The sequence below is a fragment of the Protopterus annectens genome, chromosome 8.part0 (assembly GCF_019279795.1).
Source record: "Protopterus annectens isolate FY-2018-M chromosome 8.part0, PAN1.0, whole genome shotgun sequence".
In the NCBI taxonomy this organism is placed as follows: Eukaryota; Metazoa; Chordata; order Ceratodontiformes; family Protopteridae; genus Protopterus; species Protopterus annectens.
The window spans coordinates 704,514,638-704,528,742 of NC_056741.1; positions in this window are offsets into that span (position 1 = coordinate 704,514,638).

Below are 14,105 nucleotides of genomic sequence, written 5' to 3' on the forward strand. Positions count from 1 at the left end.
TTGTAGGAGTGTTTCCCTGTTCATAGCATTATCCATGTTTCTAACTTGTATGATATGGCCTGGTTTATAACCCCTTTCTTTAAATCTTTTAGTCAAGTCAAAATGTACCATCCAGCAATCATCTAAATATATTTTCCAAATGTCTATCTGGTCAAGGTACAGATTATGGGAACTATCATATATAATTTGTTCTGCTATATTTGCCATAAATATATCCGCATATATAGGAGCAAAGGAAGTACCCATAGCTGTACCTTTGATTTGTAAACAACATGTTTTGTGATGGAAAAAGACATTTTTGGTTAGTACATGCTCAGTCAGACCAAGAAGAAGATTGCTGGATGGTATGGAGATCGGATGAGGGACATCTGGCAGAGTTTGTTGAATATTTGAATGAAAACAATTGGAGGATCAAATTTACTGTAAATCATCACAAAGATAGTATTACCTTCTTGGATGTGATGATAACTAGAGCTTCAGATAACACCTTAACAACAGAAGTATATCGTAAATTCCCCGAATATAATTCCCTTCTCCATGCCTCCAGCTATCATTCCCCTCACATATGTAAAAATATTCCTAAATCTCAATATATGAGGTTGACTCTTATTTACATTTCAGAGATGACTTGACTAAAAGATTTAAAGAAAGGGGTTATAAACCAGGCCATATCATACAAGCTAGAAACACGGTTAATGCTATGAACAGGGAAACACTCCTACAATATCAAAGCAAGCAGGGCAGAACCAAAGGCCAACTTAGGCTAGTGACAACTTATGGTAGAAATATTGGGGCATTAATTGATAGTGTGCAATGCAATTGGAACATCCGTAGGGCAGACAATAGACTTTCTGAAATATTGGGAGATGAATGTCAATTTTCCTTTAGGAATGGAAAAAAATTTGGTGTCCTTCCTCAACCATTATAAGCAAGGTAAATATAAACCAAAAGATAGGTTACAAAGTACTATTGAGGGACAAGTTGCCAAAGGATGTGGTCATTGCACACAATGCTGTAGGGTACTACAAACAAACTATTTTAGTACTAAAAATACCAGTGCAGTATTTGATATTCCTTTTTTGTAAACTGCAGCTCACATTGGGTTATTTACTTGGCCACCTGCAAGTGCTCTGCTTTCTATGTAGGTCAAACATCAAGAGTGCTTAAAAGTAGAATTTCAGAGCACTTTAGTGAAATTAAAAATAAAAGACACACAAATGCTCTGTATAAACATACTGAAACCCACAAAACAGCATCCTTTCATTTTGTTATTATAGACAGAATTTTAGGAATTAAATATAATAAATCTGGGTGGCATGAACTACTTAATGTTAAAGAGAAAAAATGGATTATTAAACTGGGAGGGCTTTTTGCCCCAGGATTAAATGAACACCTGTAATTGGTCTTCAGGCTATAGACACAGTATATAAATGGTGGATTTTAATTGTATCTTTACACTGATGAAGGCTTAGTGAAGTATAAGCCAAAACTGGTCTGTGTATATTATATACTGATGTTTTGAATATTTAATTCTACAGCTACCACTATCTGCTGGTCATGTTTTTTTTTTTTTGGAATGACCATATTAAAGGCCTTTGACAGGTCTAGAAAGAGGGCTGAGGATAACCTATTGTTATTCCTGTGTTGGTATATGGCATTGGTAAAGGAAAGGAGGGCAGAGGTTGTTCTGTGATGTGGCCTAAAGCCATGCTGAGAGTTAGTCAGCAGCTTGTTCTCTATAAGATAATGCATTAGTTGCTTATGTACACTCTTCTCCGTTATTTTGGCTAGTGGAGAAAGAATGGCAATGGGTCTATAATTGGATAGTTCTGTTGAACTACCACCTTTGCGGAGTGGGATAACATGGGATATTTTCCAGAGGGAGGTGGTAGCAACATCTGATAAGGTTCTATTGATCAGGATAGAGATGGGGTATGCTATGGCGTCTTCAGCTTTTTGTAAGTACTCTGCAGGGAGGAGGTCAGCAGAAAGGGTTTGCTTGTTTGTTTGTTCTTCTTTCTGCTTTTCCCGGTTAGGGGTCACCACAGCGGAACTCCGGTCCACTAATGATTGGCAGTAGATTTTTATGGTGCCGAGGTGCCAGCCCAACGTCCATCCTTCAATGAAGGCACAGCAGAAAGGGTAGTTGGTTTTAATTTTTTGATTAGGGCTGGATAAAAGTGGTAGAGACAGGTTGGAAGTGAAAGAGGGGATGAATAGTGGGTATATTAGAGGTAGGGTTAGAGTATGTGGGAGTAAGTTGGTTAGCTAGGGATTGGATTGTTTCAGTGAAAAAGTTATTAAAGGCACCAGCAATGGTCTCTGAGGATTTATGGGTGAAGTTTGATGGGGTTGGGGTGGCCGATTGTCCTGGATGAAGAAGCCGGTTTATACCTGCCCAGAACTTTTGGGGATTGTTTTGGTGTTTATGTAGAAGGTTTTGGTAGTAGCTTTTTGTGTCTAGCAGAAGAATTTTTTTTGTTTCATTCCTGAGTTGGCAGTATTTTAATTGGTCAAGAGGGGCTTTAGTTAATCGCCAGTTGGTCCAAGCTTTGTTTCTAGCTTTGACTTTTAACTTGGTTTCCTTTGTGAGCCATGGTGCAGTATTTGATTTAATTTTTATAGTACGTGCAGGAGCATGGGAGTCATGGATACTCCGGAATTTAGTATTAAAGTAAGCTAAGGCCTCTTCTAGTGGCAGATTTCTTAGTATCGACCAGTCTAATGACTTAAGTTCATTTTGGAAATTAACAGGGTTGAAGTTCTTATTATTTCTGATTGTTTTGTATAGAGTCTAGTGGGGGTTTCTACCTTATGCTTTATAATGTAAGTTAGTAAGTGACCACTAAGGTCATCGGGGAGAGTCCCAGCTGTATACAGTTGGGGGTGGCTATTGACAAGAATCCAGTCTAAGATACTTTCCCTTTTGGTTAGTTTGCTGATCCTAGTGGGAGAGGTTATTGTTTGTGTGAACCCAAACAGATTTATATGGGTGACAGGGGATTCGGCTGAACAGGTGTGCCAGTTAGTGTTGAAATCATCAAGAACTACGGTTTCTTGGGGGTAGGTAGTGGATAACCAATAGAGGTTATCCTCTAGGGTACTTATGTTATTAGAAGTAGAATCCACAAAATGGTTTATTCTCCACAAAATAAGTGCTTTCGTCCCAAAGTTAAAATGACAGGAACTTCATCAGATACAATTTAAAATATTAAAAAGCATTTTAAATACTAAAGCACAGTGACATCATTTCCTTTCTCAGGGCAGTGAGCACTGCTTACTCAAACCACACCCCCTTGGCAGAAACGCAGTACAAGCACACAGCCCAGCTCAGTATACATATAAAATGCAATTGTGAGCATAAATTAGGCTTTAAATGATCCATGAGAAAAAATAAAAAAGTAAAATTATCTTATAAAAAGTACATATGTATATATAAATAAAGCAATTAATCCTATTTGTACTCTAACTTTACCTTTCCAGTGCTTTTAACTTTAAGAGACTAGAAATAGAGAGATTGTCATTGAGTCCTGGCCAAGACAAAGAATTTAAACGCAGCTGCCAGGATAATTCTCTCTTTTCCAGAATATAAGGCCATGCCCCCCCCCCCTCTTTCAGATACAGTTAAAACATCTAATATAATAAACTTGAAAGTATGTCCTACATTCAGTGAAATATGTTTAACTAAGGCATTTGTTTTGCAAACATTACGAATATTATGAACATGTTCACTTATCCTAGTTTTCAGTTTCCATTCCGTCTTCCCCACATAGAAACAGTTACAGTCCATACATAATGCAAGGTAGACTAACCTTTCAGTGGTACAACTACATCTACCAGGAATTCTTATTTTCATCTTGGTGACAATAAATTCACTCCCTTCCAAAATATAGGGACATAACTTACAGGAAATGATGTCACTGTGCTTTAGTATTTAAAATGCTTTTCACTGTTTTAAATTGTATCTTATAAAGTTCCTGTAATTTTAACTTTGAGACAAAAGCGCTTATTTTGTGGAGAATAAATCATTTTGTGGATTCTACTTCTGGTCTGCCATGTGTTTGCCTTTCTGGGTTTTATTTTGGAATTAATTACTTATATTATTACCTGGGGGAATGTAGGCACAGATGATATTTAAACATTTGTTATGGTTAATCTATAGTTTGGTAATGGGGATTTCTGCATTATTAAATAGGGGTGGTTGTATGGGGTCCCTATTGATAGATCGTTTTTGTAAAGGACTGCTATCCCACAACCCTTCTTAGTAGGGCAGTCTAACCAGTGTATGTTATAGCCCGGGGGTAATACCTCATTATCAGCAATAGTTGGTTTAAGCCAGGTTTTTGTAAGACACATAATATCTGAGGAATGAATTGCTAAGAGGGCATGCAGGTTGGGAATTTTATTGTTAATACTTCTAATATTCAAGTGAAATGTCAGGAGTGAACTGGTGTGACTAGTGAGGGATAGATTATTAATGGGGGCTGTGGCAGAGGAGCTAATGTTACTAGGTGCAGATGGGCCAGGGTTGGGATGAATGTCCCCATATATTATAAGGCTGTAGTGAAGTGTAACTATGAGCTATAGGATTTTGTTTATAAGTTTTAGATAGTCTTTGTCTATGGAATTGGATTGTAAGGCTTTAAAAGGGTGATAAGTTAGAGGAGGTGAGGGGTTGGATATGTGGGGGAGAGTTAAGTGAGCTGTCTTGTATGAGAAGTCTGGGGTGGCTGTTTGACATTTTGGGTAGTGGAAACCAAGATGATACTGGCTTTCATAGGCAATATGGAGATAAAACATAAGTATCAGGGGCAGTAATGTAAATAGTGTTTTTTTTTATTGTAGCATACCAAGAGGTCTGGTCATTTTCAGGGCACAATGTGCAATCAGGATATGGTAGGAAAGGAAAGAGAGGCACTGGGTTAACGAGGAGTGGGCTGTTAGGTGATGTGCGAGATACTGGTTGGTAGGAAAAAGAAGAGGAGTGGCTATGATAGTTTAAATTTAACAGTACTAGGGGTGAGTGGGAATAAGGGGGCAGGGCCGTAAAGGGCAAGTAGAGCGGGGCTAATCGGACCACAAGATTCATACAACTTCTAAGTATAATGTAAGTGTTTTAGTGGATATAAAATATTTTTCTTACATTTACAAGCTTGTTTATTTAGCATTTTGTACAAATGTTAAAAAATTCATTAGTATATTCTTTGGCAAAATGCAGTTTTGTTAGAAGGTTTAAGGTAGGGAGCGAGAAACTATATCTGTTAGTAGCCACCTAGTTTAGCTGTAAAGTAAGCCACTGTTTGATATAATGTATTTAGTTTTAGGTGAGTAGGAGTTTCCTAAATATATAACCAGGGGACACATCACAGTGCTATAGACCCAGGGGCTGCTTGCAGTGCTAGCAGTTTTAAACAATCGGTAGAGATATTAACCTTGTTTAATGTTCAGTGTTCAGGGCCAGACAGTTAACTTTTTAATACAATCTTCTGTAATGGTGTCTTCCTAGCGCTGCAGGTTTTTCAGGAAGGAGCAGCACACAAAGGGGATAGTACCTTGTTTAATTTTCAGTACTGGGGGCCAGACAGTTAACTTTTTAATACAATATTCTGTAATGGTGTCTTCCTAGTGATGCAGGCTTTTCAGGAAGGAGCAGCACACAAAGGGGATAGTACCTTGTTCAATTTTTAGTGTAAGTCCTATTTACAATTGAAACATTTGCACATAATATGCCACACTAAGAGGCTTCCAAAAGTTTATTAAATGTATTCTGTTATTCATGTTTGGGAATGTTAAATTACCTAACCATTGTCATGGTAATAGTTGCTGGTAGATTCAATACTTGCATTTTCTTTATCTCTCCCTCTCCCAAATCTTCTTCACCTCACTGTCTTCTGCTTTCCTACATATGTGCTTGAACTACTGTAATCTGTTCTCTTTGACCTTTTCTGCAATTGGAGCCACTTTGGCTTCTATTCTGATGTCCTCACTTCTTCATCTGTCCCACAGTGTGCAGCCTACCACCCATCTCAGGCAATTTATTTCCATCATGTCTAACTTCCTCAACTGCTCTATCTTTACTGTCTAGGTTTCTGTACCATACAGTAGTACTGGTCGCGCCACTGTTTTGTACAGCAAACTATTCAGTATCTTTGTCATTCATCTGTCACACACTACCCTTGGCACTCTGCCAGTTGGCTACAGCTCCTCTGATTCTAGCTTTGACCTCCTTTTTCACACTTTCTTTTTCATCAATCATCCCTTCTGCATACTTGAAGCTGTTAACCTGTTCCACTATTTTCTTTTCTATGTGACTTCAGCTCCTTCTGATTTCCCTGTATGCTTCCATGACAACTGTCTTGTCTGTGCTCAGTTTCATCCCAGGTGCCTTCAGTTTTGCATTTTATTCCCCTATCTTTATCTAACATTCTTGTTCAGAGCATAATTGTAATGCCACATCATCTTTGAAAACATCACCAGAGCCATAGACAAAGGCAAATCTGTGCATACAGCCTACCTTGACTTAGCCAAGGCCTTCGACACACTCTCACAAGTGGGCATCATTGATAAATTCTCTCAGCTGAATATTAGCCCTGATGTCATCAGGTGGGTTTCTAACTGGCTCACCGACAGATCACACTCAAAGTTGGGAACTTCACCTCAACCAGCATTCCTGTCACCAGTGGGGTTCCACAGGGGTCAGTGATGGGCCCAGTGTTGTTTGAAATATTCTTCTCAGAAGTTCAGGCCAAAACAGAGGAGCTGTGGCTGACTAAGTTTGCTGATGACTGCAAATTAGATGCAATCATTGAATCCACAAACAATGTCAATATACTTTAAGAGGGACTTACACAAACCAGTGATTGGTGTCAAAGCCACAGACTCAAACTCGGTGCTAAAAATGCATTATCATCCCCTTCGGTAAAAACAATATCCTTGCAGACTGTCATATAAATAGTAATACCCTAAGTAACAACCCAGTAGTGAGAGACTTGAGAATGCAAGTTGAGTGTAGCCTAAACTTTGACCTCCATGTGTCTACTGTGGTAAGGAAGGCATTCTACGTCACACACCTCATTAGCAAAGGCATTGCCTCAAGAGCAAAAGAGGTCATAACTCCTCTGTACTCGACCCTCATCAAGCCAATAATTGAGCACAGTGCTCCCTTTGGTATGTACCTTACCAGGTACCTGCAGCAACTTGAGAGACCTCAGAGATTTCTAACAAAGAAAATTCAGAGACTCCAGCATGTCATAAACTGACAGACTTGAAGTCACTGTTACTGTACTCAGTAACAAACAGACTACTTAGAGAAGACTTGTGCCTGGCCTACAGAGCAATGTCAGATCCAAACCTATTAGAAATACTGCACATCCACAAGTCAAATGGGACAAGGGTCACCTGTTCCAGGGGTCTTAACCTGGCCTGTGACATAAATAAGACCTGCTGGACAGACAGATATGCCTCTCAGAGGTTACCACTCCTCTAGAATAGGCTACCAGTTCACATCAAACTGAGCCCCTGTATGACCCTTTTTAAGTGTAGCCTGGATGACTGGATGGGAAACCATAAATTCCTGCTGGGGATTTCACCTATGACACTCCTACATATAGGCAGTCATTGCTAACTAAGATCTCGAGTTTAGGCAAGATCCTTTATATTGGCTTTCTCTAGTATTATATTGGGTACACATGGGTAGCCTTATAAAGACCTTCGGTCAATAGCCTAGTAACCACCTATGAACCTATGAACTGATCTGCATACAGCAGCTTTGTTGCTCTGTCCCCTCTGACCTGTTTGCTAATGTAGACTGTCACCAGTATGAACAGCAGTGGGCTCAGAGATGAACCCTGATTTATACCCAGTCCCACTGGGAACACATTTGTGAGAATGAACAATGATCATACTTTTGTCATAGGATTCTTTCTACCAATGTTTCCAGGACTTTGAACCATTGCAGGATTGCTCAAATCAGCTTTCTTGGGACCCTCTTATATGCTTTCTCCAAGTCAAGGAATGCTCAGCTGGACTCTTTCCTCATTTCTAGCTTCTTCTCAGCTATCTGTCTTACTACAAACATCAGGTCAGTTGTGTTGCATTCTGATCTGAATCTGAGCTGTTCATCTCTCATCTTACTTTCCCCTGCACTGTGTATTTGTTTACCATTCACCCTCTCCAGTACTTTCATACAGTGTGACAGGTGTTTGAGCCATCTATACTACCCACAGATGTGAGTGTCCCCTTTGTTCTTGTACATTGGCACTAGAATATTTTTTTTTTATATCGCTCAGTGTTTGTATATATCTCTGACTATGCACATACCAAAACTATTGTCATGTACTAAATGCATATGCCATAAGTATTGTCTTGTACTAAATGTTTGTTTTACATTTCTTGTATTACTCTTTGTGTAATGCCTTCAACACCTGGCTTGTGCTTGAAAATGGTCCTCGGGCCAGTGTGCTAACCCACTTGGCAAATATATCTATAAATAAGTAAAATGCCACATGTATACGAGGACATTAGCAGAAAGAATTATATCCAAGCAATGATGAACCTTAAGGGGACAGCAATTCTAACCACATCATCATGATTATTTACCACATTTCAATACAATAAATTGTAAATTCAATATGAAATACTTAGGTTAAACAGTAACTGCACATTAGGTTTCCTAAGATCCATTCAAAGCTGACAACAACTTTTTAACTTTTGATTTTATGGTGGCTGTTAGCATTTGTACTTTTTTAGTTACTGGTAGTTTATTGATTTATTTATATTTGTTTATTGGGGTAGAGCACTGATCTCAGTGGACCATTATTAGGCACAGTCCAGGTGAATAGGATCACATAATAAATGAACAAAACATATTTACAGATACAAGGAAATGCTATAAAACATATACATATTTACAGAGGCAAAATATGGTACAACATTTAGTTCAAGAAGTAGTTTACAAGGTCCAAACATGGATGCAAAAATGGAATTAATTTGTTTTCTTTGATTCTGTTTTTTACCTCAGTGTAGAAAAATACACTTGCCTTTCCATGCAGGACTTGCTTTCCCTCGTATCACATGGGGGGATAGTTGGAAAGTAACTATCCTAAACACATGATTTCAATTCTGCAGAGCCCAATCTGATCTCAGATTGGCTCAGGTAATGCTCACTATTATTAAACTGTTATTTATTTATTGATTGATTAATTCATTCATTCACTTTTGTAAAAAAAAAAATGGACTAGGAAGGATACAGCTGATGTTGCCTGAGTGCCCCCTCATCCTATGCCTAACACTATCCCCAGGATTCACGAAGCCTCCGTGTAAGAGTTATAACTCTTACACGGAGGCTGCAGTTAAACGGAGTGATGTCAGCATGCTTTGCATATTCATGAGAGCATGCTGAATCACACCTAAGTCTAACACGGTCCATGTAAGACAGTAGGGGGCATGTCCATAGGCTGAGCCCTGCAAGCGGACACGCCCCCCAGAAGTGTAAAAGTGCCCAAAGTAAACACCCACAACAGAGTCCACGGAAATGTGAATAAACACAACACAACACATGCCCCCACAGACTATAAACATAAAAGATATATAAATGAACATGTTATATATTTTTTTAAATTGTAAAGATGTTTAACCGTGAGTGCGCTCGTTTGCACGGGCGTGCCCGTAGCGCAGCTACAGTTAGCAGTCATTGGGAAAGCATATAAGAACTAAATATGCAAAATAAGCCAGGAAGCAATAGCGTAGCGGTAGAGATGTTGGCTGAAGAGCAGGCATTCATGGTTCGAGCCCCCACAACACCAATTTTTTTTTTTTTGCAAAGTAAGCAGGAAACAAGTCCCTGACAAATATGTACACATAAAACCACAATTCATGTAAAATGTAATGAAATAGCCCATTTATATTGAAGACATGTGAGGTAACAAAAGAAGAAAAAATGAGCTGAGCTACAGTTTAACAGAGTGAGTGCATGTGCCCGTAGATGAGCAGTGGTTTAACTGGTGCAAAATGAGTGCCCGTAGCTGAGCAGTGGTTTAACATGCTGAATCTATGTGCCCCTAGCTGAGCTGAGCGTAATATGCGTGCCGATAGCCAAATGAGGCTTAAACCAGCGTACCCCGTTTGCGCGGAGCTGCGCACCGCGCAAACAAGCTAACCGACGGGCAACATTGAGCAAGCCGTATCAAAACTGCCTTTACACAGACACACCCCTCAGCATGTCTAGACAGTCATGAAAAATAAAAAGCAGTGGCCAGGTTCGAACCCAGGATACTATACACCACAGTCAAGGTACAGAACCACGAAGCCACAACAACAGTACCTGTAAATGCAATAATAGCTAATATATAGGAATGAATACAAACTACAGCATGACAATGCAGGTTTACTGAAGTTGATACAATTCCAAAATGGCCAATCACAGATATGTGCGGGAAAAACGGACTATATAAGCCCCATAGGCAGGAATACACAGCATAAACGATTGTAGAACAGACCTGCAGGCAGAATGTCAGGAGTAGGAGAGGGTAGTCGCTTTCGAGCACAGAGGTGGGGTGTTGAGGAGTCCAGGTACATGGCCTGGCTCCTAGTCCACAATCATGAGGCCCAACTCATGCAGGGCCAGGTCCTCTGGGGAGCATACAGGGCTGAGGCGTGGGACCGGTTGGCTCATGATCTCACCAGTGCCACAGGGATTCCAAGGACTGGTGAGCAGGTTCGTCACCACCATGCAGACCTGAAGAGACGCAAGCAGGACCAACTGAACCTTTGGATCCAGGAGGCCCGGCAAACACCCAACACCCCACCACTAAGTAACATTTAATTATGTATGTAAAGAATTAAACTAGCTGATATTATGGAGATGTGTATTCCAATATTACTTCATTTATATTACAGCTGCAGGTGTCCGTTCTGCGAACCGCAGAGCCTATGGCGATAGGCTGGTGCGGTTGCGCCACCAGGCAGGTCAGTAATCCACTACCAGTAACTGTAAAGAAATATAAAAGTATGACAGTCAGCAAAAGAGTGCAGTGTAGTCAGTAAGGAATAAAATCTGCAAGTAACAGTGTGAAAGTGTATGCAAGTATTGCTTGATTACAAGAGTTTTCAGCCTGTAAGTTTAACCTAAACATGAAACTGTCCGACATATATCCTGAAATAAAAATGCCCTGCCTGTAAGAAAATAGTACACAACCTGCAGCAGGCTGAAAAGTATAGCTGCAGAAGATGATGAACTCACATGTGTGAAATATATCCCTGTGGAAATACTGAAACATGACAGAAGTGAGACTGCTGGAAAGGATTGTAATAACTACTGTTAAAACATGTCAATAAAGCCTAGAAGTACCATCCTGAATAGTAAAATGAAAGCAAGTGAGAGAGTGTGAGAAAGTGCCATGAATCCAGCAATACAGTAGTAATAACCCTGAATAAAGTATACTGCAGTCAAGACAGAATGAAATGCATGTGAGATTCAAAACCAAACAGCAAAATCTGTTCAAAGTGTTGCTGCATCTGGAATGTGTATCCCAAAATCAGAATATGTTGCTCTCAGTCTGCAATATGCAGATAGGATGTTTGTCTGATATACCAAACATCCACACTTGTCTACAGCTATATAAAGCAAATGTAGCCTTGATGTAGCTGAACAAAGCTAGATATGAATGTGTATGAAGAACCATAAAATGTATATTGATGTTGCATTAACAGTCCTATCACCAAGTTGAAATAGTTATCATATAGGAAACTGTAGTTAGAACAGTAGTGTGTATATAACTGTAGCTATTAGAAATGTACAGCATATGTATTGTTATTTGAAGGTGTTAATATTACTTTCTTCACCCCACCCTATAACTGCATATAACCCATTCCATGTGAAAATGGTATGTGCAATCACAATTAACACCCCTGGACGTTTGTCCTGTTGGGTCATATATATTTGCATGTCTGTTGATGCATCTGCCCTGTTCATACATCCACACCTGATGGCCTGTTGCCATCAATTAACCCTGCATGTTGTTGGACTGTGTATTTCTGTTCAAATTATGCATGTGTTATGCATGCTGTTCAATGGTGTGAATATCTGGGTGTTTGGTTAATGGGAATACTAATGCATGCTGTTACAACTAATTGTGAATGGTATTATATGTCACTAACCCAAACTGTCATAACATAATGCAAAACATAGTACGACAGGGAAGGCAGGTTCCAGCGGACCCACCTCTCCCACCTCAGCTGGCGAGTGCACCTGGCACTAGTGCCGAGTCCGGACCCTCCTCCGGTGGCCCTGTGCCACCTGCGGGTGGAAGCGCTGCAGGGGATGGGGCTCACTCCCCCTCTGCAAGTGTGGCCGGAGGAGATCCACCACTCACCCTCCGTAGCGTCCGGACTGTGGTGCGTAGGGAGATTCGGGACTCTGTCCTTGAGCCCCTACGCCAGCTCGAGGCACGGGTGGCGCAACTAATGGGCATGCCTGTTGCCCCGCCTACACAGCCCCCAGCACAGCCCCGTCCTGGGCAGTGAAGGAACAGTGGCAACTGCCTATGGGTGGGGATATCAGGTCCACTGTTGCCATCTGTGGGCTCATGGGCTCTGGATATCCAAACCTCCGTCCCCGTCAATTGTGTAACCCCCACACGTGTCATACACCGCCCCGTATGCGTCTTGTTTGTCTTGTCTGTTTACCTACCCAACCTACCTCCCCAGCTGTACCGACTACCTTCACCTGACATACCACTCTCACCTGAAAAAAAAAAAAAAAGGGCACTCTGTACCCACAAAAAAATTACGCCCCATACATAGCTGCCCATTTTGCACACATGTCTACTGGACATGGAACCTATCAATTCCAATTGGCTGTACAACAAGTATTATTGTTGTCCTGACACCTCTCTCAGGGGTGGAAGGTTTCAAATGTCACACCAAATTACATACATATGCACAGCTGTTGCTGATGAAGAAATGGGCAGCTATGGGCCTTACCTACATCCCTCCTGCACATCCCAAGCTTGTTTCCCTACTGTCTTAACCTCTTTGTGACCCCTTTTTCACCACTTTCCTGTCTCCCCATTTTCTTTTCTTTCAAAGAAAATAGCTGGTGTGCGCAAGAGTAAGCACGTTTAAGTGGTTGTAATCGAGTGCGCTTGTGTGCGGAGCTAACCGCCAGTGCATGTCGTGAGCTCCGCAAACCAGCGCTAACCCGGTTACAACTGCTTAAAAGTGCCTTAGTCACTTTGATTGACAGGTCCTGTACTCAGTTCAAAAGCAAAATAAAATCCCACTGGGAGTCCCGAACCCAGGACCTTGGCAACTGTAGTCTGCATGACTTACCACTAGGCCATGACTCTTATACAAGAACATTGTGCTAAAGTAAATATATCATGTAATAGTAGGAATGAATGTAAAGGGAATATAGATGTGTAGTACACAAAGCATGACATTTAGAATTACTATCAAAACTACTGGATTTCCATAATAGTAGTGTGTGAACAGAAACAGCCATACTAGTTGGAAGCTAGTAGGTAATAATGTCACTATAGCACCTTGCAAGACACACACATACTCACAGCAGGATAAGCACTGCCCATACCCCACAACCTCTTACAGGAACACATCTGGACCAAGTAATAAAATATGTGGAGCAAAGGCCCAAAACCAGGGACACATTACAAATAATGTTACAACAAACGCAGACAGTTCAGAAAGTAACAGGGTCTACACTTTGTGGGATGTTTGGAAGGGTATGCAGTTTGGAACTTGAATGTTTGTCACCATATTCTGACTTGAGCCCAGAGTGACTTGCCAGAAAAAGGTGTGCATGAGATATTGACCAAAATATGAGGCAGAAATGTGGACAACCTGCAAATATCTGTACACATGACGGGTCCGACACCACTATATTTGAATAGTTAAGAGCCTAGACATAGCAACAGTGAATGACTTACAGGGATGCCCCACAGACCCCATGTGAAATGTACAAACAGTAGGCAGAAAGGTGTAACACATGCAATGGTAACTATGGAGTCTGGAAAGTATTCACCACTTGCATGGCAGAAAAAGTGTAGTAATACATATGCTCATGCTAACCCACAGTCACAACTGCAGCA